We start from the raw sequence: 25455 nt of genomic DNA on the forward strand, positions 1-25455 counted from the left end.
CACATAACATACTAATATGCTTTTAATATCCAAATCCGTTAAAGGATTTTTAGGCTGCATTAATTAGGTAAACCGGAACCGGAAACACTTCACATAACACTGTACTTTCTACATCATTAGAAGAATGGCATCTACGCTAATATTAGTCTGTTTCTCTCTTATTCCGAGGTCACCGTGGCCACCAGATCCAGTCTGTGTCCAGATCAGAGGGTCACTGCAGTCACCCGGATCCAGTACGTATCCAGACCAGATGGTCGATCAGCACCTAGAAAGGACCTCTACTGCCCTGAAAGACAGCGGAGACCAGGACAACTAGAGCCCCAGATACAGATCCCCTGTAAAGACCTTGTCTCAGAGGACCACCAGGACAAGACCACAGGAAACAGATGATTCTTCTGCACAATCTGACTTTGCTGCAGCCTGGAATTGAACTACTGGTTTCGTCTGGTCAGAAGAGAACTGACCCCCCAACTGAGCCTGGTTTCTCCCAAGGTTTTTTTCTCCATTCTGTCACCGATGGAGTTTCGGTTCCTTGCCGCTGTCGCCTCTGGCTTGCTTAGTTGGGGTCACTTCATCTACAGCGATATCATTGACTTGATTGCAAATAAATGCACAGACACTATTTAAACTGAACAGAGATGACATAACTGAATTTAATGATGAACTGCCTTTAACTATCATTTTGCATTATTGAGACACTGTTTTCCAAATGAATGTTGTTCAGTGCTTTGACGCAATCTATTTTGTTTAAAGCACTATATAAATAAAGGTGATTGATTGATTGATTGATTGATTGATTAGAAAGTTTATTGTTTTATTGCATGGAATCTGTTTTCAAGTCTTACAAAGGGAATTCCATTTTACAAAAATATGTTCTAAGAATGTTTTGTGATCTTTCCCATTATGTTATAAAAACATAATTTCTGAATGGTCATTTTTTTAATGTTTCAACTTTATTTTTTTTCCTGGTCAGGCAGGCCTTACAGGAAAATTCCATTTTTCCAACAATATGGGAATGTTAATTAGGGGCCAAGCCCAGAGGGCTGTAGCCCCTATTGTATCTGTACGTTTTATTATTAGGGGCCAAGCCCAGAGGGCTGTAGCCCCTATTGTATCTGTACGTTTTCTTTATTAGGGGCCAAGCCCAGAGGGCTGTAGCCCCTATTGTATCTGTACGTTTTATTATTATTATTATTCTTCTTCTTCTTCTTCTTCTCGTCCAATGGGAGTCTATGGCAGCCCTATGAAGGGAACATGGGAAAATGATGAAATTTGGCACACTTGTAGAGATGACCATTATTAGTGATCTGACCAACTTTGGGGTCTCTAGGACCAACTCTACAGCGCCACCACCAGTTCAAAAATTCAACATTCAAAGGTTAATAACTCTTGAACCACTTATTCTATGAAAATAAAACTTAGTACATCTGTTTTGTCTCTTCATGGAGATTCCATTCCACACTTTACATTAAGACTCCGCCCATTACAGTAGCGGCCATTTTGAAAAGTACAGTATTCAGTCTAAACACTACTCCTCTTTCAAAATTGGTCCAATTCTTCTGAAAATTGGCTCAGATGTTCTTTGGACTGAGCCGCACAGAAATGACTGAACAGATTTTTGATTTTCGCCTTTGTTCAAAAGTTATTCAATTGTGAACTTAATGAGGTTGACCTAAAATCGGTTGAGATGCTGTATCTCGGCCAAACTTTGATCAATCGAAACCAAAATTGGTACACTTCATCTACACCATGAATTGGGGGTCCATGCCAAATTTGGGAATAGCGCCACCTATGGGTGTTGAGATACCAAAAATGCACTTTTTTGCTTATAACTTCTGAACAGTTCATCAGAAAATTATTATATTGATGTCTATGGATTCTTTAGATCATTCCGAATCTGTGGATGTCAATTTTGTCAAGACCACCAGGACCACCCGTCCGCCATTTTGAATTTTGTCATAAATTGCTATATCTTTTGATCTACTGTACATATCTTCACAAAAATCGATAGCCATCATCAACACCATGTGCCTGAGGTACCCCGGAAGTTAGAAGACAGCGCCACCTAGTGTTCAAGAGATATAACGATTCTTGCAAAACCCCTTATAACTACTGTAAATGTTGATCGATTTTTGTTATTTTTATGTCATTTTATTCCTTTGGTTATGCCGAATCTGATGATTTCTCATTTGCCATTTTCCAATATGGCGTCTGTCCGCCATATTGAATGGAATGAAATACAGTTTTTTCGCTACTCCTCCCTGAAATCTTGTTCAATTTTGTTCAAAATGTTATCAGATGAACTTCAGACTGGGCCTGACAGAAATGACTGAACAGATTTTTGATATTCACTCCCGTTACCGACGTGTACAGCTCCGAAGTTGACCGTGGCTGTGCTTGTTGATTTATGCTAGTTAGCTTAGCATGCTAATTAGCTAAAATGCTAACACGTTTCTATTGACTCTAATGGGTCTCTTGAGCTATCTGGTTAACTTTGAGCAACCTTAGCATTTTTTAGCGTAGCATGCTAATCTGGTTAAAATGCTGCTTCGGGCTTTTGAGAGTTAATTCTCACACCTTAACCTCTCTTCTGTGCCATGCAAACAGTGTGTCAACTAATGTGGCGCACTTAGCTAAGGCACTGGTCCCAAAACCGAGAGGTCGTGGGATCGAATCCGTGGTGGGTTAGTTTGATCTGATGTAACTCTCATTTTGGCCATTTTGCTCAGGCTACAGCCCTTCAGGGCTTGGCCCCGGTATCGCTGCTTGCAGCTATATTTAGGGGCCAAGCCCAGAGGGCTGTAGCCCCTATTGTATCTGTATGTTTTATTATTATTATTATTATTCTTCTTCTTCTTCTTCTTCTTGGCCAATGGGGGTCTATGGCAGCCCTATGAAGGAAACATGGGAAAATGATGAAATTTGGCACACTTGTAGAGATGACCATTATTAGTGATCTGACCAACTTTGGGGTCTCTAGGACCAACTCTACAGCGCCACCACCAGTTCAAAAATTCAACATTCAAACGTTAATAACTCTTGAACCACTTATTCTATTAAAATAAAATTTAGTACATCTATTTTGTCTCTTCATGGAGATTCCATTCCACACCTTACATTAAGACTCCGCCCATTACAGTAACGGCCATTTTGAAAAGTACAGTATTCAGTCTAAACACTACTCCTCCTTCAAAATTGGTCCAATTCTTCTGAAATTTGGCTCAGATGTTCTTTGGACTGAGCCGCACAGAAATGACTGAACAGAATTTTGATTTTCGTCTTTGTTCAAAAGTTATTTAATTGTGAACTTAATGAGGCTGACCTAAAATCGGTTGAGATGCTGTATCTCGGCCAAACTTTGATCAATCAATACCAAACTTGGTACACTTCATCTACACCATGATCTGGGGGTCCATGCCAAATTTGGGAATAGCGCCACCTATGGGTGTTGAGATACCAAAAATGCACTTTTTTGCTTATAACTTCTGAACAATTCATCAGAAAATTATGATCTTGATGTCTATGGATTCTTTAGATCATTCCGAATCTGAGGATGTCCATTTTGTCAAGACCACCTGGACCACCCGTCCGCCATTTTGAATTTTGTCAAAAATTGCTATATCTTTTGATCTACTGTACATATCTTCACAAAAATCGATAGGCATCATCAACACCATATCCAAGAGGTACCCCGGAAGTTAGAAGACAGTGCCACCTAGTGTTCAAGAGATATAACGATTATTGCAAAACCCCTTATAAGTACTGTAAATGTTGATCAATTTTTGTTATTTTTATGTCATTTTATTCCTTTGGTTATGCCGAATCTGATGATGTCTCAAGTTTCATTTTCCAATATGGCGTCTGTCCGCTATATTGAATGGAATGAAATACAGTTTTTTCGCTACTCCTCCCTGAAATCTTGTTCAATTTTGTCCAAAATTTTATCAGATGAACTTCAGACCGGGCCTGACAGAAATGACTGAACAGATTTTTGATATTCACTCCCGTTCCTGACATGTACAGCTCTGAAGTTGACCGTGCCTGTGCTTGTTGATTTATGCTAATTAGCTTAGCATGCTAATTAGCCAAAATGCTAACACGTTTCTATTGACTCTAATGGGTCTCCTGAGCTATCTGGTTAACTTTGAGCAACGTTAACATTTTTTAGCGTAGCATGCTAATCTGGCTAAAATGCTGCTTCGGGCTTTTGAGAGTTCATTCTCACACCTTAACCTCTCTTCTGTGCCATGCAAACAGTGTGTCAACTAATGTGGCGCACTTAGCTAAGGCACTGGTCCCAAACCCGAGAGGTCGTGGGATCGAATCCGGGGTGGGTAACGCCGATCCGATTGATGTTCCGTTTTGGCCGTTTTGCTTCGTCCCGCTCGTTGCTCTGGCTACAGCCCTTCAGGGCTTGGCCCCGGTATCGCTGCTTGCAGCTATATTAGCGATTGTTTTTGGTAGAATTTTCGAGCAAAAACAATCGATCACTATGCTAGCCCTATGAAGGGAACATGGGAAAATGATGAAATTTGGCACACTTCTAGAGATGGTCACCAATAGTGATCTGACCAACTTTGGAGTCTCTAAGACCAACTCTACAGCGCCACCACCAGTTCAAAAATTCAGTTTTTAAACTTTAATAACTCATGAACCCTTTGGTCTATCCAGATAGGACTTAGTACACATGATTACTCTCTTCATGGAGATTACACTCTATACCTTACATTAAGTCTCCACCCATTACAGTAATTGCTATTAAGCTAATTAAATGTTTCTGTTTAAACACTACTCCTCCTTCAAAAGTGGTTTGATTTTTCTGAAATTTGCCACAGACGATCTTCGGACCGAGCCGCACAGAAATGACTGAACAGATTTTTGATATTCGTTTTTGTTCAAAAGTTATTAAATTGTGAACATAACGAGGTCCACCCAAAATTGGTTAAGAGGCTGTATCTCGGCCAAACATTGATCAATCGAAATTAAACTTGATACACTGCATAAACACCATGATCTGAGGGTACATGCCGAATTCGGGGACAGCGCCACCTATGGGTCATGAGATAGCATAAATGCACATTTCTCCTTATAACTTTTGAACACCTTCTTCTATCAACATAAAACTTAGTACATCTCATTCCTCTCTTCACGCTGATCACATTTAATAGTTTACATTAAAATTCCTGCCATTACAGTGATGGCCATTTAGAAAAGTACAGTATTCCCTTTTTTCGCTACTCCTCCTTCAAATGTGGCCCAATTCTTCTCAAAATTTCCTCAGACGATCTTTGGACCGAGCCGCACGGAAATGACTGAATAGAATTTTTCGACCTACTGGTCAAAAAAAGAGTTATGATGCTCTGAAGTTAACACTATTGAATCGAAATTGTTCGAGAAGCTGTATCTCGGCCGTACTTTGATCAATCGCCACAAAACTTGCTACACTTCATCAACACTATGAACTGAGAATATATCCCAAAGTTGGAAACAGCGCCACCTATGGGTCGTGAGATACCAAAAATTCACATGTCTGCTTATAGCTTTTGAACAATTAGTTGGAAAATCATGATCTTGGTTTCTTTCTATTCCTCGGGTAATGCCGAATCTATGGATGTAAATTTTGCCAGGATTGACTAAACTACCTTAAAATGCTAGGCAACTTTCTTTAGTGAACTCATCCTCACACCTTAACCTCTCTTCTGTGCCATGCGAACTGTGTGTCAACTAATGTGGCGCACTTAGCTAAGGCACCGGTCCCGAGCCCCAGAGGTCGTGGGATCGAATCCGGGGTGGGTAACTTCGATCCGATGGAAGTTCCGTTTTGGCCGTTTTGCTTCGTCCCGCTCGTTGCTCTGGCTACAGCCCTTCAGGGCTTGGCCCCGGTATCGCTGCTTGCAGCTATATTAGCGATTGTTTTTGGTAGAATTTTCGAGCAAAAACAATCGATCACTATGCAAGCCCTATGAAGGGAACATGGGAAAATGATGAAATTTGGCACACTTCTAGAGATGGTCACCAATAGTGATCTGACCAACTTTGGGGTCTCTAAGACCAACTCTACAGCGCCACCACCAGTTCAAAAATTCAGTTTTTAAACTTTAATAACTCCCGAACCCTTTGGTCTATACAGATACGACTTAGTACACATGATTACTCTCTTCATGGAGATTACACTCTATACCTTACATTAAGTCTCCACCCATTACAGTAATTGCTATTAAGCTAATTAAGTGTTTCTGTTTAAACGCTACTCCTCCTTCAAAAGTGGTTTGATTTTTCTGAAATTTGCCACAGACGATCTTCGGACCGAGCCGCACAGAAATGACTGAACAGATTTTTGATATTCGTCTTTGTTCAAAAGTTATTAAATTGTGAACATAACGAGGTCGACCCAAAATCGGTTGAGATGCTGTATCTCGGCCAAACATTGATCAATCGAAACTAAACTTGATACACTTCATCTACACCATGATCTGAGGGTTCATGCCGAATTCGGGCACAGCGCCATCTATGGGTCATGAGATAGCATAAATGCACATTTTTCCTTATAACTTTTGAACAACTTCTTCTATCAAGATAAAACTTAGTACACCTGATTCCTCTCTTCACGCTGATCACATTGAATAGTTTACATTAAAATTCCTGCCATTACAGTAACCCGCATTATGAAAAGTACAGTATTCTGTTTATTCGCTACTCCTCCTTCAAATGTGGCCCAATTCTTCTCAAAATTTCCTCAGACGATCTTTGGACCGAGCCGCACAGAAATGACTGAACAGAATTTTTCGACCTACTGGTCAAAAAAAGAGTTATGATGCTCTGAAGTTAATAGTGTTGAATCGAAATTGAATGAGACGCTATATCTCGGCCGTACTTTGATCAATCGCCACAAAACTCGCTACACTTCATCAACACTATGGACTGAGAATATATCCCAAAGTTGGAAACAGCGCCACCTATGGGTCGTGAGATACCAAAATTTCACATTTCTGCTTATAGCTTTTGAACAATTAGTTGGAAAATCATGATCTTGGTGTCTTTCTATTCCTCGGGTCATGCCGAATCTATGGATGTAAATTTTGGCAGGATTGACTAAACTACCTTAAAATGCTAGGCAACTTTCTTTAGTGACCTCATCCTCACACCTTAACCTTTCTTCTGTAGCCCACTGGATGTGTAAAGACTCAGTGGTGCAGTGTGTTAAGCCGCTGGTTCTGAGCTTCTGAGGTCATGGGTTCGAATCCAGGACAGATAATGTTGTTTCTGGGTTCATGGGTTTGGATCAAGGGCAGTTAATGTTGCTTCTGTCCAAGCCTTTGCATTTCCTGAGTCTGTTTGCCTTGAATCAAAAATGTGTTTTTGGTCTTTCTCATCTAAAGTTCTGTTCAATTTCAAACTTCTCTACTTCTGAACCGATCGGTTGTCCTGACGTGCGTACCGTTTCGGCCGTTTTGCTTCGTCCCGCTCGTTGCTCTGGCTACAGCCCTTCAGGGCTTGGCCCCGGTATCGCTGCTTGCAGCTATATTAGCGATTGTTTTTGGTAGAATTTTCGAGCAAAAACAATCGATCACTATGCCAGCCCTATGAAGGGAACATGGGAAAATGATGAAATTTGGCACACTTCTAGAGATGGTCACCAATAGTGATCTGACCAACTTTGGGGTCTCTAAGACCAACTCTACAGCGCCACCACCAGTTCAAAAATTCAGTTTTTAAACTTTAATAACTCCTGAACCCTTTGGTCTAGACAGATAAAACTTAGTACACATGATTACTCTCTTCATGGAGATTACATTCTATACCTTACATTAAGTTTCCACCCATTACAATAATTGCTATTAAGCTAATTAAGTGTTTCCGTTTAAACGCTACTCCTCCTTCAAAAGTGGTTTGATTTTTCTGAAATTGACCACAGACGATCTTCGGACCGAGCCGCACAGAAATGACTGAACAGATTTTTGATATTGGTCTTTGTTCAAAAGTTATTCAATTGTGAACATAACGAGGTCGACCCAAAATCGGTTAAGAGGCTGTATCTCGGCCAAACATTGATCAATCGAAACCAAACTTGATACACTTCATCAACACCATGATGTGAGGATTCTTGCCGAATTCGGGCACAGCGCCACCTATGGGTCATGAGATAGCATAAATGCAAATTTTTCCTTATAAATTTTGAACACCTTCTTCTATCAACATAAAACTTAGTACACCTGATTCCTCTCTTCACGCTGATCACATTGAATCGTGTACATTAAAATTCCTGCCATTACAGTGAAGGCCATTAAGAAAAGTACAGTATTCTGTTTTTTCGCTACTCCTCCTTCAAATGTGGCCCAATTCTTCTCAAAATTTCCTCATACGATCTTTGGACCGAGCCGCACAGAAATGACTGAACAGAATTCTTCGACCTACTGGTCAAAAAAAGAGTTATGATGCTCTGAAGTTAATAGTGTTCAATCGAAATTGTATGAGAGGCTATATCTCGGCCGTACTTTGATCAATCGCCACAAAACTCGCTACAGTTCATCAACACTATGAACTGAGAATTCATCCCAAAGTTGGGAACAGTGCCGCCTATGGGTCGTGAGATACCAAAAATTCACGTTTCTGCTTATAACTTTTGAACAATTAGTTGGAAAATCATGATCTTGGTGTCTGTCTATTCCTCGGATCATGCCGAATCCATGGATGTAAATTTTGCCAGGATTGACTAAACTACCTTAAATTGCTAGGCAAATTTCTTTAGTGACCTCATCCTCACACCTTAACCTTTCTTCTGCAGCTCACTGGATGTGTAAAGACTCAGTGGTGCAGTATGTTAAGCCCCTGGTTCTGAGTTTCTGAGGTCATGGGTTCGAATCCAGGACAGGTAATGTTGTTTCTGAGTTCGTGGGTTCGGATCAAGGGCAGTTAATGTTGCTTCTGTCCAAGCCTTTGCATTTCCTGAGTGTGATTGCCTTCAATCAAAAGTATGTTTTTGGTCTTTCTCATCTAAAGTTCTGTTCAATTTCAAACTTCTCTACTTCTGAACCGGTCGGTTGTCCTGACGTGCGTACCGTTTTGGCCGTTTTGCCTCGTCCCGCTCGTTGCTCTGGCTACAGCCCTTCAGGGCTTGGCCCCGGTATCGCTGCTTGCAGCTATATTTAGGGGCCAAGCCCAGAGGGCTGTAGCCCCTATTGTATCTGTACGTTTTCTTTATTATTATTATTATTATTCTTCTTCTTCTCCAATGGGAGTCTATGGCAGCCCTATGAAGGGAACATGGGAAAATGATGAAATTTGGCACACCTGTAGAACTGGTCATTATTAGTGATCTGACCAACTTTGGGGTCTCTAGGCCAAACTCTATAGCGCCACCACCAGTCCAAAAATTCAACATTCAAACGTTAATAACTCTTGAACCACTAATTCTATGAAAATAAAACTTAGTACATCTATTTTGTCTCTTCATGGAGATTCCATTCCATATCTTACATTAAGACTCCGCCCATTACAGTAGCGGCCATTTTGAAAAGTACAGTATTCAGTCTAAACACTACTCCTCCTTCAAAATTGGTCCAATTCTTCTGAAATTTGGCTCAGATGTTCTTTGGACTGAGCCGCACAGAAATGACTGAACAGAATTTTTTTAACACTAGTGAAAAAAAAAGTTATGATGCTGTGAACTTACTGAGGTTGACCTAAAATCGGTTGAGATGCTGTATCTCGGCCAAACTTTGATCAATCGATACCAAACTTGGTACACTTCATCTACACCATGATCTGGGGGTCCACGCCGAATTTGGGAACAGCGCCACCTATGGGTGTTGAGATACCAAAAATGCACTTTTTTGCTTATAACTTCTGAACAATTCATCAGAAAATTATTTTCTTGATGTCTATGGATTCTTTAGATCATTCCGGATCTGTGGATGTCAATTTTGTCGAGACCACCAGGACCACCCGTCCGCCATTTTGAATTTTGACATAAATTGCTATATCTTTTGTTCTATTGTACATATCTTCACAAAAATCGATAGGCATCATCAACAACATGTGCCTGAGGTACCCCGGAAGTTAGAAGACAGCGCCACCTAGTGTTCAAGAGATATAACGATTCTTGCAAAACCCCTTATAACTACTGTAAATTTTGATCGATTTTTGATATTTTTATGTCATTTGATTCCGTGGGTTATGCCAAATCAGATGATGTCTCATTTGCCATTTTCCAATATGGCGTCTGTCCGCCATATTGAATGGATTTAAATACAGTTTTTTCGCTACTCCTCCCTGAAATCTTGTTCAATTTTGTTCAAAATTTTATCAGATGAACTTCAGACCGGGCCTGACAGAAATGACTGAACAGATTTTTGATATTCACTCCCGTTCCCGACGTGTACAGCTCTGAAGTTGACCGTGCCTGTGCTGGTTGATTTATGCTAATTAGCTTAGCATGCTAATTAGCTAAAATGCTAACACGTTTCTATTGACTCTAATGGGTCTCCTGAGCTATCTGGTTAACTTTGAGCAACGTTAGCATTTTTTAGCGTAGCATGCTAATCTGGCTAAAATGCTGCTTCGGGCTTTTGAGAGTTCATTCTCACACCTTAACCTCTCTTCTGTGCCATGTAAACAGTGTGTCAACTAATGTGGCGCACTTAGCTAAGGCACTCGTCCCAAACCCGAGAGGTCATGGGATCGAATCCAGGGTGGGTAACGTCGGTCCGATGGAAGTTCCGTTTTGGCCGTTTTGCTTCGTCCCGCTCGTTGCTCTGGCTACAGCCCTTCAGGGCTTGGCCCCGGTATCGCTGCTTGCAGCTATATTAGCGATTGTTTTTGGTAGAATTTTCGAGCAAAAACAATCGATCACTATGCCAGCCCTATGAAGGGAACATGGGAAAATGATGAAATTTGGCACACTTCTAGAGATGGTCACCAATAGTGATCTGACCAACTTTGGGGTCTCTAAGACCAACTCTACAGCGCCACCACCAGTTCAAAAATTCAGTTTTTAAACTTTAATAACTCCTGAACCCTTTGGTCTATCCAGATACGACTTAGTACACATGATTACTCTCTTCTTGGAGATTACACTCTATACCTTACATTAAGTCTCCACCCATTACAGTAATTGCTATTAAGCTAATTAAGTGTTTCCGTTTAAACGCTACTCCTCCTTCAAAAGTGGTTTGATTTTTCTGAAATTTGCCACAGACGATCTTCGGACCGAGCCGCACAGAAATGACTGAACAGATTTTTGATATTCGTCTTTGTTCAAAAGTTATTCGATTGTGAACATAACGAGGTCGACCCAAAATCGGTTAAGAGGCTGTATCTCGGCCAAACATTGATCAATCGAAACTAAACTTGATACACTTCATCAACACCATGATCTGAGGGTTCATGCTGAATTTGGGTACAGCGCCACCTATGGGTCATGAGATAGCATAAATGCACATTTTTCCTTATAACTTTTGAACACCTTCTTCTATCAAGATAAAACTTAGTACACCTGATTCCTCTCTTCACGCTGATCACATTGAATAGTTTACTTTAAAAATCCTGCCATTACAGTGAAGGCCATTAAGAAAAGTACAGTATTCCGTTTTTTCGCTACTCCTCCTTCAAATGTGGCCCAATTCTTCTCAAAATTTCCTCAGACGATCTTTGGACCGAGCCGCACGGAAATGACTGAACAGAATTTTTCGACCTACTGGTCAAAAAAAGAGTTATGATTCTCTGAAGTTAACAGTGTTAAACTGAAATTTTTTGAAAGGCTATATCTCGACCGTACTTTGATCAATCGCCACAAAACTCGCTACACTTCATCAACACTATGAACTGAGAATATATCCCAAAGTTGGAAACAGCGCCACCTATGGGTCATGAGATACCAAAAATTCACGTTTCTGCTTATAGCTTTTGAACAATTAGTTGGAAAATCATGATCTTGGTGTCTTTCTATTCCTCGGGTCATGCCGAATCTAGGGATGTAAATTTTGCCAGGATTGACTAAACTACCTTAAAATGCTAGGCAACTTTCTTTAGTGACCTCATTCTCACACCTTAACCTCTCTTCTGTGCCATGCAAACTGTGTGTCAACTAATGTGGCGCACTTCGCTAAGGCACCGGTCCCAAACCCGACAGGTCGTGGGGTCGAATCTGGGGTGGGTAACGTCGATCCGATGTAAGTTCCGTTTTGGCCGTTTTGCTTCGTCCCGCTCGTTGCTCTGGCTACAGCCCTTCAGGGCTTGGCCCCGGTATCGCTGCTTGCAGCTATATTTAGGGGCCAAGCCCAGAGGGCTGTAGCCCCTATTGTATCTGTACGTTTTATTATTATTATTATTCTTCTTCTTCTTCTTCTTCTCGTCCAATGGGAGTCTATGGCAGCCCTATGAAGGGAACATGGGAAAATGATGAAATTTGGCACACTTGTAGAGATGACCATTATTAGTGATCTGACCAACTTTGGGGTCTCTAGGACCAACTCTACAGCGCCACCACCAGTTCAAAAATTCAACATTCAAAGGTTAATAACTCTTGAACCACTTATTCTATGAAAATAAAACTTAGTACATCTGTTTTGTCTCTTCATGGAGATTCCATTCCACACTTTACATTAAGACTCCGCCCATTACAGTAGCGGCCATTTTGAAAAGTACAGTATTCAGTCTAAACACTACTCCTCTTTCAAAATTGGTCCAATTCTTCTGAAAATTGGCTCAGATGTTCTTTGGACTGAGCCGCACAGAAATGACTGAACAGATTTTTGATTTTCGCCTTTGTTCAAAAGTTATTCAATTGTGAACTTAATGAGGTTGACCTAAAATCGGTTGAGATGCTGTATCTCGGCCAAACTTTGATCAATCGAAACCAAAATTGGTACACTTCATCTACACCATGAATTGGGGGTCCATGCCAAATTTGGGAATAGCGCCACCTATGGGTGTTGAGATACCAAAAATGCACTTTTTTGCTTATAACTTCTGAACAGTTCATCAGAAAATTATTATATTGATGTCTATGGATTCTTTAGATCATTCCGAATCTGTGGATGTCAATTTTGTCAAGACCACCAGGACCACCCGTCCGCCATTTTGAATTTTGTCATAAATTGCTATATCTTTTGATCTACTGTACATATCTTCACAAAAATCGATAGCCATCATCAACACCATGTGCCTGAGGTACCCCGGAAGTTAGAAGACAGCGCCACCTAGTGTTCAAGAGATATAACGATTCTTGCAAAACCCCTTATAACTACTGTAAATGTTGATCGATTTTTGTTATTTTTATGTCATTTTATTCCTTTGGTTATGCCGAATCTGATGATTTCTCATTTGCCATTTTCCAATATGGCGTCTGTCCGCCATATTGAATGGAATGAAATACAGTTTTTTCGCTACTCCTCCCTGAAATCTTGTTCAATTTTGTTCAAAATGTTATCAGATGAACTTCAGACTGGGCCTGACAGAAATGACTGAACAGATTTTTGATATTCACTCCCGTTACCGACGTGTACAGCTCCGAAGTTGACCGTGGCTGTGCTTGTTGATTTATGCTAGTTAGCTTAGCATGCTAATTAGCTAAAATGCTAACACGTTTCTATTGACTCTAATGGGTCTCTTGAGCTATCTGGTTAACTTTGAGCAACCTTAGCATTTTTTAGCGTAGCATGCTAATCTGGTTAAAATGCTGCTTCGGGCTTTTGAGAGTTAATTCTCACACCTTAACCTCTCTTCTGTGCCATGCAAACAGTGTGTCAACTAATGTGGCGCACTTAGCTAAGGCACTGGTCCCAAAACCGAGAGGTCGTGGGATCGAATCCGTGGTGGGTTAGTTTGATCTGATGTAACTCTCATTTTGGCCATTTTGCTCAGGCTACAGCCCTTCAGGGCTTGGCCCCGGTATCGCTGCTTGCAGCTATATTTAGGGGCCAAGCCCAGAGGGCTGTAGCCCCTATTGTATCTGTATGTTTTATTATTATTATTATTATTATTATTATTATTCTTCTTCTTCTTCTTCTCGTCCAATGGGGGTCTATGGCAGCCCTATGAAGGGAACATGGGAAAATGATGAAATTTGGCACACTTGTAGAACTGGTCATTAATAGTGATCTGACCAACTTTGGGGTCTCTAGGACCAACTCTACAGCGCCACCACCAGTTCAAAAATTCAACATTCAAACGTTAATAACTCTTGAACCACTTATTCTATGAAAATCAAACTTAGTACATCTATTTTGTCTCTTCATGGAGATTCCATTCCACACCTTACATTAAGACTCCGCCCATTACAGTAGCGGCCATTTTGAAAAGTACAGTATTCAGTCTAAACACTACTCCTCCTTCAAAATTGGTCCAATTCTTCTGAAATTTGGCTCAGATGTTCTTTGGACTGAGCCGCACAGAAATGACTGAACAGATTTTTGATTTTCGTCTTTGTTCAAAAGTTATTCAATTGTGAACTTAATGAGGCTGACCTAAAATCGGTAGAGATGCTATATCTCGGCCAAACTTTGATCAATCGATACCAATCTTGGTACACTTCATCTACACCATGATCTGGGGGTCCATGCCAAATTTGGGAATAGCGCCACCTATGGGTGTTGAGATACCAAAAATGCACTTTTTTGCTTATAACTTCTGAACAATTCATCAGAAAATTATTATCTTGATGTCTATGGATTCTTTAGATCATTCCGGATCTGTGGATGTCAATTTTGTCAAGACCACCAGGACCACCCGTCCGCCATTTTGAATTTTGTCATAAATTGCTATATCTTTTGATCTACTGTACATATCTTCACAAAAATCGATAGGCATCATCAACAACATGTGCCTGAGGTACCCCGGAAGATAGAAGACAGCGCCACCTAGTGTTCAAGAGATATAACGATTCTTGCAAAACCCCTTATAACTACTGTAAATGTTGATCGATTTTTGTTATTTTTATGTCTTTTTATTCTTTTGGTTATGCCGAATCTGATGATGTCTCAATTTTCATTTTCCAATATGGCGTCTGTCCGCCATATTGAATGGAATGAAATACAGTTTTTTCGCTACTCCTCCCTGAAATCTTGTTCAATTTTGTTCAAAATTTTATCAGATGAACTTCAGACCGTGCCTCACAGAAATGACTGAACAGATTTTTGATATTCACTCCCGTTCCCGATATGTACAGCTCTGAACTTGACCGTGCCTGTGCTTGTTGATTTATGCTAGTTAGCTTAGCATGCTAATTAGCTAAAATGCTAACACGTTTCTATTGACTCTAATGGGTCTCCTGAGCTATCTGGTTAACTTTGAGCAACGTTAGCATTTTTTAGCGTAGCATGCTAATCTGGCTAAAATGCTGCTTCGGGCTTTTGAGAGTTCATTCTCACACCTTAACCTCTCTTCTGTGCCGTGCAAACTGTGTGTCAACTAATGTGGCGCACTTCGCTAAGGCACTGGTCCCAGACCCGAGAGGGCGTGGGATCGAATCCGGGGTGGGTAACGTCGGTCCGATGGAAGTTCCGTTTTGGCCGTTTTGCTTCGTCCCGCTCGTTGCTCTGGCTACAGCCCTTCAGGGCTTGGCCCCGGTATCGCTGCTTGCAGCTATATTTAGGGGCCAAGCCCAGAGGGCTGTAGCCCCTATTGTATCTGTATGTTTTATTATTATTAGGGGCCAAGCCCAGAGGGCTGTAGCCCCTATTGTATCTGTACGTTTTCTTTATTATTATTATTATTATTCTTCTTCTTCTCCAATGGGAGTCTATGGCAGCCCTATGAAGGGAACATGGGAAAATGATGAAATTTGGCACACCTGTAGAACTGGTCATTATTAGTGATCTGACCAACTTTGGGGTCTCTAGGCCAAACTCTATAGCGCCACCACCAGTCCAAAAATTCAACATTCAAACGTTAATAACTCTTGAACCACTAATTCTATGAAAATAAAACTTAGTACATCTATTTTGTCTCTTCATGGAGATTCCATTCCATATCTTACATTAAGACTCCGCCCATTACAGTAGCGGCCATTTTGAAAAGTACAGTATTCAGTCTAAACACTACTCCTCCTTCAAAATTGGTCCAATTCTTCTGAAATTTGGCTCAGATGTTCTTTGGACTGAGCCGCACAGAAATGACTGAACAGAATTTTTTTAACACTAGTGAAAAAAAAAGTTATGATGCTGTGAACTTACTGAGGTTGACCTAAAATCGGTTGAGATGCTGTATCTCGGCCAAACTTTGATCAATCGATACCAAACTTGGTACACTTCATCTACACCATGATCTGGGGGTCCACGCCGAATTTGGGAACAGCGCCACCTATGGGTGTTGAGATACCAAAAATGCACTTTTTTGCTTATAACTTCTGAACAATTCATCAGAAAATTATTTTCTTGATGTCTATGGATTCTTTAGATCATTCCGGATCTGTGGATGTCAATTTTGTCGAGACCACCAGGACCACCCGTCCGCCATTTTGAATTTTGACATAAATTGCTATATCTTTTGTTCTATTGTACATATCTTCACAAAAATCGATAGGCATCATCAACAACATGTGCCTGAGGTACCCCGGAAGTTAGAAGACAGCGCCACCTAGTGTTCAAGAGATATAACGATTCTTGCAAAACCCCTTATAACTACTGTAAATTTTGATCGATTTTTGATATTTTTATGTCATTTGATTCCGTGGGTTATGCCAAATCAGATGATGTCTCATTTGCCATTTTCCAATATGGCGTCTGTCCGCCATATTGAATGGATTTAAATACAGTTTTTTCGCTACTCCTCCCTGAAATCTTGTTCAATTTTGTTCAAAATTTTATCAGATGAACTTCAGACCGGGCCTGACAGAAATGACTGAACAGATTTTTGATATTCACTCCCGTTCCCGACGTGTACAGCTCTGAAGTTGACCGTGCCTGTGCTGGTTGATTTATGCTAATTAGCTTAGCATGCTAATTAGCTAAAATGCTAACACGTTTCTATTGACTCTAATGGGTCTCCTGAGCTATCTGGTTAACTTTGAGCAACGTTAGCATTTTTTAGCGTAGCATGCTAATCTGGCTAAAATGCTGCTTCGGGCTTTTGAGAGTTCATTCTCACACCTTAACCTCTCTTCTGTGCCATGTAAACAGTGTGTCAACTAATGTGGCGCACTTAGCTAAGGCACTCGTCCCAAACCCGAGAGGTCATGGGATCGAATCCAGGGTGGGTAACGTCGGTCCGATGGAAGTTCCGTTTTGGCCGTTTTGCTTCGTCCCGCTCGTTGCTCTGGCTACAGCCCTTCAGGGCTTGGCCCCGGTATCGCTGCTTGCAGCTATATTAGCGATTGTTTTTGGTAGAATTTTCGAGCAAAAACAATCGATCACTATGCCAGCCCTATGAAGGGAACATGGGAAAATGATGAAATTTGGCACACTTCTAGAGATGGTCACCAATAGTGATCTGACCAACTTTGGGGTCTCTAAGACCAACTCTACAGCGCCACCACCAGTTCAAAAATTCAGTTTTTAAACTTTAATAACTCCTGAACCCTTTGGTCTATCCAGATACGACTTAGTACACATGATTACTCTCTTCTTGGAGATTACACTCTATACCTTACATTAAGTCTCCACCCATTACAGTAATTGCTATTAAGCTAATTAAGTGTTTCCGTTTAAACGCTACTCCTCCTTCAAAAGTGGTTTGATTTTTCTGAAATTTGCCACAGACGATCTTCGGACCGAGCCGCACAGAAATGACTGAACAGATTTTTGATATTCGTCTTTGTTCAAAAGTTATTCGATTGTGAACATAACGAGGTCGACCCAAAATCGGTTAAGAGGCTGTATCTCGGCCAAACATTGATCAATCGAAACTAAACTTGATACACTTCATCAACACCATGATCTGAGGGTTCATGCTGAATTTGGGTACAGCGCCACCTATGGGTCATGAGATAGCATAAATGCACATTTTTCCTTATAACTTTTGAACACCTTCTTCTATCAAGATAAAACTTAGTACACCTGATTCCTCTCTTCACGCTGATCACATTGAATAGTTTACTTTAAAAATCCTGCCATTACAGTGAAGGCCATTAAGAAAAGTACAGTATTCCGTTTTTTCGCTACTCCTCCTTCAAATGTGGCCCAATTCTTCTCAAAATTTCCTCAGACGATCTTTGGACCGAGCCGCACGGAAATGACTGAACAGAATTTTTCGACCTACTGGTCAAAAAAAGAGTTATGATTCTCTGAAGTTAACAGTGTTAAACTGAAATTTTTTGAAAGGCTATATCTCGACCGTACTTTGATCAATCGCCACAAAACTCGCTACACTTCATCAACACTATGAACTGAGAATATATCCCAAAGTTGGAAACAGCGCCACCTATGGGTCATGAGATACCAAAAATTCACGTTTCTGCTTATAGCTTTTGAACAATTAGTTGGAAAATCATGATCTTGGTGTCTTTCTATTCCTCGGGTCATGCCGAATCTAGGGATGTAAATTTTGCCAGGATTGACTAAACTACCTTAAAATGCTAGGCAACTTTCTTTAGTGACCTCATTCTCACACCTTAACCTCTCTTCTGTGCCATGCAAACTGTGTGTCAACTAATGTGGCGCACTTCGCTAAGGCACCGGTCCCAAACCCGACAGGTCGTGGGGTCGAATCTGGGGTGGGTAACGTCGATCCGATGTAAGTTCCGTTTTGGCCGTTTTGCTTCGTCCCGCTCGTTGCTCTGGCTACAGCCCTTCAGGGCTTGGCCCCGGTATCGCTGCTTGCAGCTATATTTATTATTATTATTCTTCTTCTTCTCCAATGGGAGTCTATGGCAGCCCTATGAAGGAAACATGGGAAAATGATGAAATTTGGCACACTTGTAGAGATGACCATTATTAGTGATCTGACCAACTTTGGGGTCTCTAGGACCAACTCTACAGCGCCACCACCAGTTCAAAAATTCAACATTCAAACGTTAATAACTCTTGAAACACTAATTCTATGAAAATAAAACTTAGTACATCTGTTTTGTCTCTTCATGGAGATTCCATTCCATACCTTACATTAAGACTCCGCCCATTACAGTAGCAGCCATTTTGAAAAGTACAGTATTCAGTCTAAACACTACTCCTCCTTCAAAATTGGTCCAATTCTTCTGAAATTTGGCTCAGATGTTCTTTGGACTGAGCCGCACAGAAATGACTGAACAGAATTTTTATTTTCGTCTTTGTTCAAAAGTTATTCAATTGTGAACTTAATGAGGCTGACCTAAAATCGGTTGAGATGCTGTATCTCGGCCAAACTTTGATCAATCGAAACCAAACTTGGTACACTTCATCTACACCATGATCTGGGGGTCCATGCCTAATTTGGGAATAGCGCCACCTATGGGTGATGAGATACTAAAAATGCACTTTTTTGCCTATAACTTCTGAACAGTTCATCAGAAAATTATTATCTTGATGTCTATGGATTCTTTAGATCATTCCGAATCTGTGGATGTCAATTTTGTCAAGACCACCAGGACCACCCGTCCGCCATTTTGAAATTTGTCATAAATTGCTATATCTTTTGATCTACTGTACATATCTTCACAAATATCGATAGGCATCATCAACTCCATATCCCGGAGGTACCCCGGAAGTTGGAAGACAGCGCCACCTAGTGTTCAAGAGATATAACGATTCTTGCAAAACCCCTTATAACTACTGTAAATTTTGATCGATTTTTGATATTTTTATGTCATTTGATTCCGTGGGTTATGCCAAATCAGATGATGTCTCATTTGCCATTTTCCAATATGGCGTCTGTCCGCCATATTGAATGGATTTAAATACAGTTTTTTCGCTACTCCTCCCTGAAATCTTGTTCAATATTGTTCAAAATTTTATCAGATGAACTTCAGACCGGGCCTGACAGAAATGACTGAACAGATTTTTGATATTCACTCCCGTTCCCGACGTGTACAGCTCTGAAGTTGACCGTGCCTGTGCTGGTTGATTTATGCTAATTAGCTTAGCATGCTAATTAGCTAAAATGCTAACACGTTTCTATTGACTCTAATGGGTCTCCTGAACTATCTGGTTAACTTTGAGCAACGTTAGCATTTTTTAGCGTAGCATGCTAATCTGGCTAAAATGCTGCTTCGGGCTTTTGAGAGTTAATTCTCACACCTTAACCTCTCTTCTGTGCCATGCAAACAGTGTGTCAACTAATGTGGCACACTTAGCTAAGGCACTCGTCCCGAACCCGAGAGGGCGTGGGATCGAATCCGGGGTGGGTAACGTCGATCCGATGTAAGTTCCGTTTTGGCCGTTTTGCTTCGTCCCGCTCGTTGCTCTGGCTACAGCCCTTCAGGGCTTGGCCCCGGTATCGCTGCTTGCAGCTATATTAGCGATTGTTTTTGGTAGAATTTTCGAGCAAAAACAATCGATCACTATGCAAGCCCTATGAAGGGAACATGGGAAAATGATGAAATTTGGCACACTTGTAGAGATGACCATTATTAGTGATCTGACCAACTTTGGGGTCTCTAGGACCAACTCTACAGCGCCACCACCAGTTCAAAAATTCAGTTTTTAAACTTTAATAACTCCTGAACCCTTTGTTCTAGACAGATAAAAATTAGTACACATCATTACTCTCTTCATGGAGATTACACTCTATACGTTACATTAAGTTTCCACCCATTACAGTAATTGCTATTAAGCTAATTAAGTGTTTCCGTTTAAACGCTACTCCTCCTTCAAAAGTGGTTTGATTTTTCTGAAATTTACCACAGACGATCTTCGGACCGAGCCGCACAGAAATGACTGAACAGATTTTTGATATTCATCTTTGTTCAAAAGTTATTAAATTGTGAACATAACGAGGTCGACCCAAAATCGGTTAAGAGGCTGTATCTCGGCCAAACATTGATCAATCGAAACTAAACTTGATACACTTCATCAACACCATGATCTGAGGGTCCATGCCGAATTCGGCCACAGCGCCACCTATGGGTCATGAGATAGCATAAATTCACATTTTTCCTTATAACTTTTGAACACCTTCTTCTATCAAGATAAAACTTAGTACACCTGATTCCTCTCTTCACGCTGATCACATTGAATAGTTTACATTAAAATTCCTGCCATTACAGTGAAGGCCATTAAGAAAAGTACAGTATTCCGTTTTTTCGCTACTCCTCCTTCAAATGTGCCCCAATTCTTTTCAAAATTTCCTCAGACGATCTTTGGACCGAGCCGCACAGAAATGACTGAACAGAATTGTTCGACCTACTGGTTAAAAAAAGAGTTATGATGCTCTGAAGTTAATAGTGTTCAATCGAAATTGTATGAGAGGCTATATCTCGGCCGTACTTTGATCAATCGCCACAAAACTCGCTACAGTTCATCAACACTATGAACTGAGAATATATCCCAAAGTTGGGAACAGCGCCACCTATGGGTCGTGAGATACCAAAGACTCACATTTCTGCTTATAACTTTTGAACAATTAGTTGGAAAATCATGATCTTGTCGTCAGTCTATTTCTCGAAACATGCCGAATCCATGGATGTAAATTTTGCCAGGATTAACTAAACTAACTGCCTGACATTAAGAATTGTGTCCTAAGTTTCTATATCTTTTCAACCCATGGAAAGATTTCTACTATAATCGGTAGGGATTATTAAAACCATGTTCTGGACATATCTCAGAAGTCTGAATTACAATTTACTCAACTTTCCATATCATGCTGCTTAAATTGCTAAGCAACTTTCTTCAGTGACCTCATTCTCACACCTTAACCTCTCTTCTGTGCCATGCGAACTGTGTGTCAACTAATGTGGCGCACTTAGCTAAGGCACTGGTCCCGAACCCGAGAGGTCGTGGGATCGAATCCGGGGTGGGTAACGTCGATCCGATGTAAGTTCCGTTTTGGCCATTTTGCTTCGTCCCGCTCGTTGCTCTGGCTACAGCCCTTCAGGGCTTGGCCCCGGTATCGCTGCTTGCAGCTATATTTAGGGGCCAAGCCCAGAGGGCTGTAGCCCCTATTGTATCTGTATGTTTTATTATTATTATTATTATTATTCTTCTTCTTCTCCAATGGGAGTCTATGGCAGCCCTATGAAGGAAACATGGGAAAATGATGAAATTTGGCACACTTGTAGAGATGACCATTATTAGTGATCTGACCAACTTTGGGGTCTCTAGGACCAACTCTACAGCGCCACCACCAGTTCAAAAATTCAACATTCAAACGTTAATAACTCTTGAAACACTAATTCTATGAAAATAAAACTTAGTACATCTGTTTTGTCTCTTCATGGAGATTCCATTCCATACCTTACATTAAGACTCCGCCCATTACAGTAGCAGCCATTTTGAAAAGTACAGTATTCAGTCTAAACACTACTCCTCCTTCAAAATTGGTCCAATTCTTCTGAAATTTGGCTCAGATGTTCTTTGGACTGAGCCGCACAGAAATGACTGAACAGAATTTTTATTTTCGTCTTTGTTCAAAAGTTATTCAATTGTGAACTTAATGAGGCTGACCTAAAATCGGTTGAGATGCTGTATCTCGGCCAAACTTTGATCAATCGAAACCAAACTTGGTACACTTCATCTACACCATGATCTGGGGGTCCATGCCTAATTTGGGAATAGCGCCACCTATGGGTGATGAGATACTAAAAATGCACTTTTTTGCCTATAACTTCTGAACAGTTCATCAGAAAATTATTATCTTGATGTCTATGGATTCTTTAGATCATTCCGAATCTGTGGATGTCAATTTTGTCAAGACCACCAGGACCACCCGTCCGCCATTTTGAAATTTGTCATAAATTGCTATATCTTTTGATCTACTGTACATATCTTCACAAATATCGATAGGCATCATCAACTCCATATCCCGGAGGTACCCCGGAAGTTGGAAGACAGCGCCACCTAGTGTTCAAGAGATATAACGATTCTTGCAAAACCCCTTATAACTACTGTAAATTTTGATCGATTTTTGATATTTTTATGTCATTTGATTCCGTGGGTTATGCCAAATCAGATGATGTCTCATTTGCCATTTTCCAATATGGCGTCTGTCCGCCATATTGAATGGATTTAAATACAGTTTTTTCGCTACTCCTCCCTGAAATCTTGTTCAATATTGTTCAAAATTTTATCAGATGAACTTCAGACCGGGCCTGACAGAAATGACTGAACAGATTTTTGATATTCACTCCCGTTCCCGACGTGTACAGCTCTGAAGTTGACCGTGCCTGTGCTGGTTGATTTATGCTAATTAGCTTAGCATGCTAATTAGCTAAAATGCTAACACGTTTCTATTGACTCTAATGGGTCTCCTGAACTATCTGGTTAACTTTGAGCAACGTTAGCATTTTTTAGCGTAGCATGCTAATCTGGCTAAAATGCTGCTTCGGGCTTTTGAGAGTTAATTCTCACACCTTAACCTCTCTTCTGTGCCATGCAAACAGTGTGTCAACTAATGTGGCACACTTAGCTAAGGCACTCGTCCCGAACCCGAGAGGGCGTGGGATCGAATCCGGGGTGGGTAACGTCGATCCGATGTAAGTTCCGTTTTGGCCGTTTTGCTTCGTCCCGCTCGTTGCTCTGGCTACAGCCCTTCAGGGCTTGGCCCCGGTATCGCTGCTTGCAGCTATATTTAGGGGCCAAGCCCAGAGGGCTGTAGCCCCTATTGTATCTGTACGTTTTCTTTATTATTATTATTATTATTATTATTATTCTTCTTCTTCTCCAATGGGAGTCTATGGCAGCCCTATGAAGGGAACATGGGAAAATGATGAAATTTGGCACACTTGTAGAGATGACCATTATTAGTGATCTGACCAACTTTGGGGTCTCTAGGACCAACTCTACAGCGCCACCACCAGTTCAAAAATTCAACATTCAAACGTTAATAACTCTTGAACCACTTATTCTATGAAAATAAAACTTACTACATCTGTTTTGTCTCTTCATGGAGATTCCATTCCATATCTTACATTAAGACTCCGCCCATTACAGTAGCGGCCATTTTGAAAAGTACAGTATTCAGTCTAAACACTACTCCTCCTTCAAAATTGGTCCAATTCTTCTGAAATTTGTCTCAGATGTTCTTTGGACTGAGCCGCACAGAAATGACTGAACAGATTTTTGATTTTCGTCTTTGTTCAAAAGTTATTCCATTGTAAACTTAATGAGGTTGACCTAAAATCGGTTGAGATGCTGTATCTCGGCCAAACTTTGATCAATCGAAACCAAACTTGATACACTTCATCTACACCATGATCTGGGGGTCCATGCCAAATTTGGCAATAGCGCCACCTATGGGTGATGAGATACCAAAAATGCACTTTTTTGCTTATAACTTCTGAACAATTCATCAGAAAATTATTTTCTTGATGTCTATGGATTCTTTAGGTCATTCCGAATCTGTGGATGTCAATTTTGTCAAGACCACTAGGACCACCCGTCCGCCATTTTAAATTTTGTCATAAATTGCTATATCTTTTGATCTACTGTACATATCTTCACAAAAATCGATAGGCATCATCAACACCATATCCAAGAGGTACCCCGGAAGTTAGAAGACAGTGCCACCTAGTGTTCAAGAGATATAACGATTATTGCAAAACCCCTTATAACTACTGTAAATGTTGATCGATTTTTGTTATTTTTATGTCATTTTATTCCTTTGGTTATGCTGAATCTGATGATGTCTCAATTGTCATTTTCCAACATGGCGTCTGTCCGCCATATTGAATGGAATGAAATACAGTTTTTTCGCTACTCCTCCCTGAAATCTTGTTCAATTTTGTCCATAATTTTATCAGATGAACTTCAGACCGGGCCTGACAGAAATGACTGAACAGATTTTTGATATTCGCTCCCGTTCCTGACATGTACAGCTCTGAAGTTGACCGTGCCTGTGCTTGTTGATTTATGCTAATTAGCTTAGCATGCTAATTAGCTAAAATGCTAACACGTTTCTATTGACTCTAATGGGTCTCCTGAGGTATCTGGTTAACTTTGAGCAACGTTAGCATTTTTTAGCGTAGCATGCTAATCTGGCTAAAATGCTGCTTCGGGCTTTTGAGAGTTCATTCTCACACCTTAAGCTCTCTTCTGTGCCATGCGAACTGTGTGTCAACTAATGTGGCGCACTTCGCTAAGGCACCGGTCCCGAACCCGAGAGGTTGTGGGATCGAATCCGGGGTGGGTAACGTCGATCCGATGGAAGTTCCGTTTTGGCCGTTTTGCTTCGTCCCGCTCGTTGCTCTGGCTACAGCCCTTCAGGGCTTGGCCCCGGTATCGCTGCTTGCAGCTATATTAGCGATTGTTTTTGGTAGAATTTTCGAGCAAAAACAATCGATCACTATGCAAGCCCTATGAAGGGAACATGGGAAAATGATGAAATTTGGCACACTTGTAGAGATGACCATTATTAGTGATCTGACCAACTTTGGGGTCTCTAGGACCAACT

The 25455-nt window shown here is 40.8% G+C and overlaps 1 long non-coding RNA gene across 1 annotated transcript in view; it reads right to left on the reverse strand.

Annotated features, from left to right (window-relative positions):
• Positions 1-13915: 13915 nt before the first annotated feature.
• The window catches only part of LOC127947417 (uncharacterized), a 28658-nt gene continuing 17118 nt past the window's right edge, over positions 13916-25455 (reverse strand). The window contains exons 2-3 of the long non-coding RNA XR_008151285.1: positions 24180-25090; positions 13916-14465 (exon numbers count right to left, since the gene is read on the reverse strand). This is a non-coding gene — a long non-coding RNA (uncharacterized LOC127947417). The remainder of the gene's footprint in view (positions 14466-24179; positions 25091-25455) is intronic.

This window comes from Carassius gibelio, chromosome A25, assembly GCF_023724105.1.
Source record: "Carassius gibelio isolate Cgi1373 ecotype wild population from Czech Republic chromosome A25, carGib1.2-hapl.c, whole genome shotgun sequence".
Taxonomy (NCBI): domain Eukaryota; kingdom Metazoa; phylum Chordata; class Actinopteri; order Cypriniformes; family Cyprinidae; genus Carassius; species Carassius gibelio.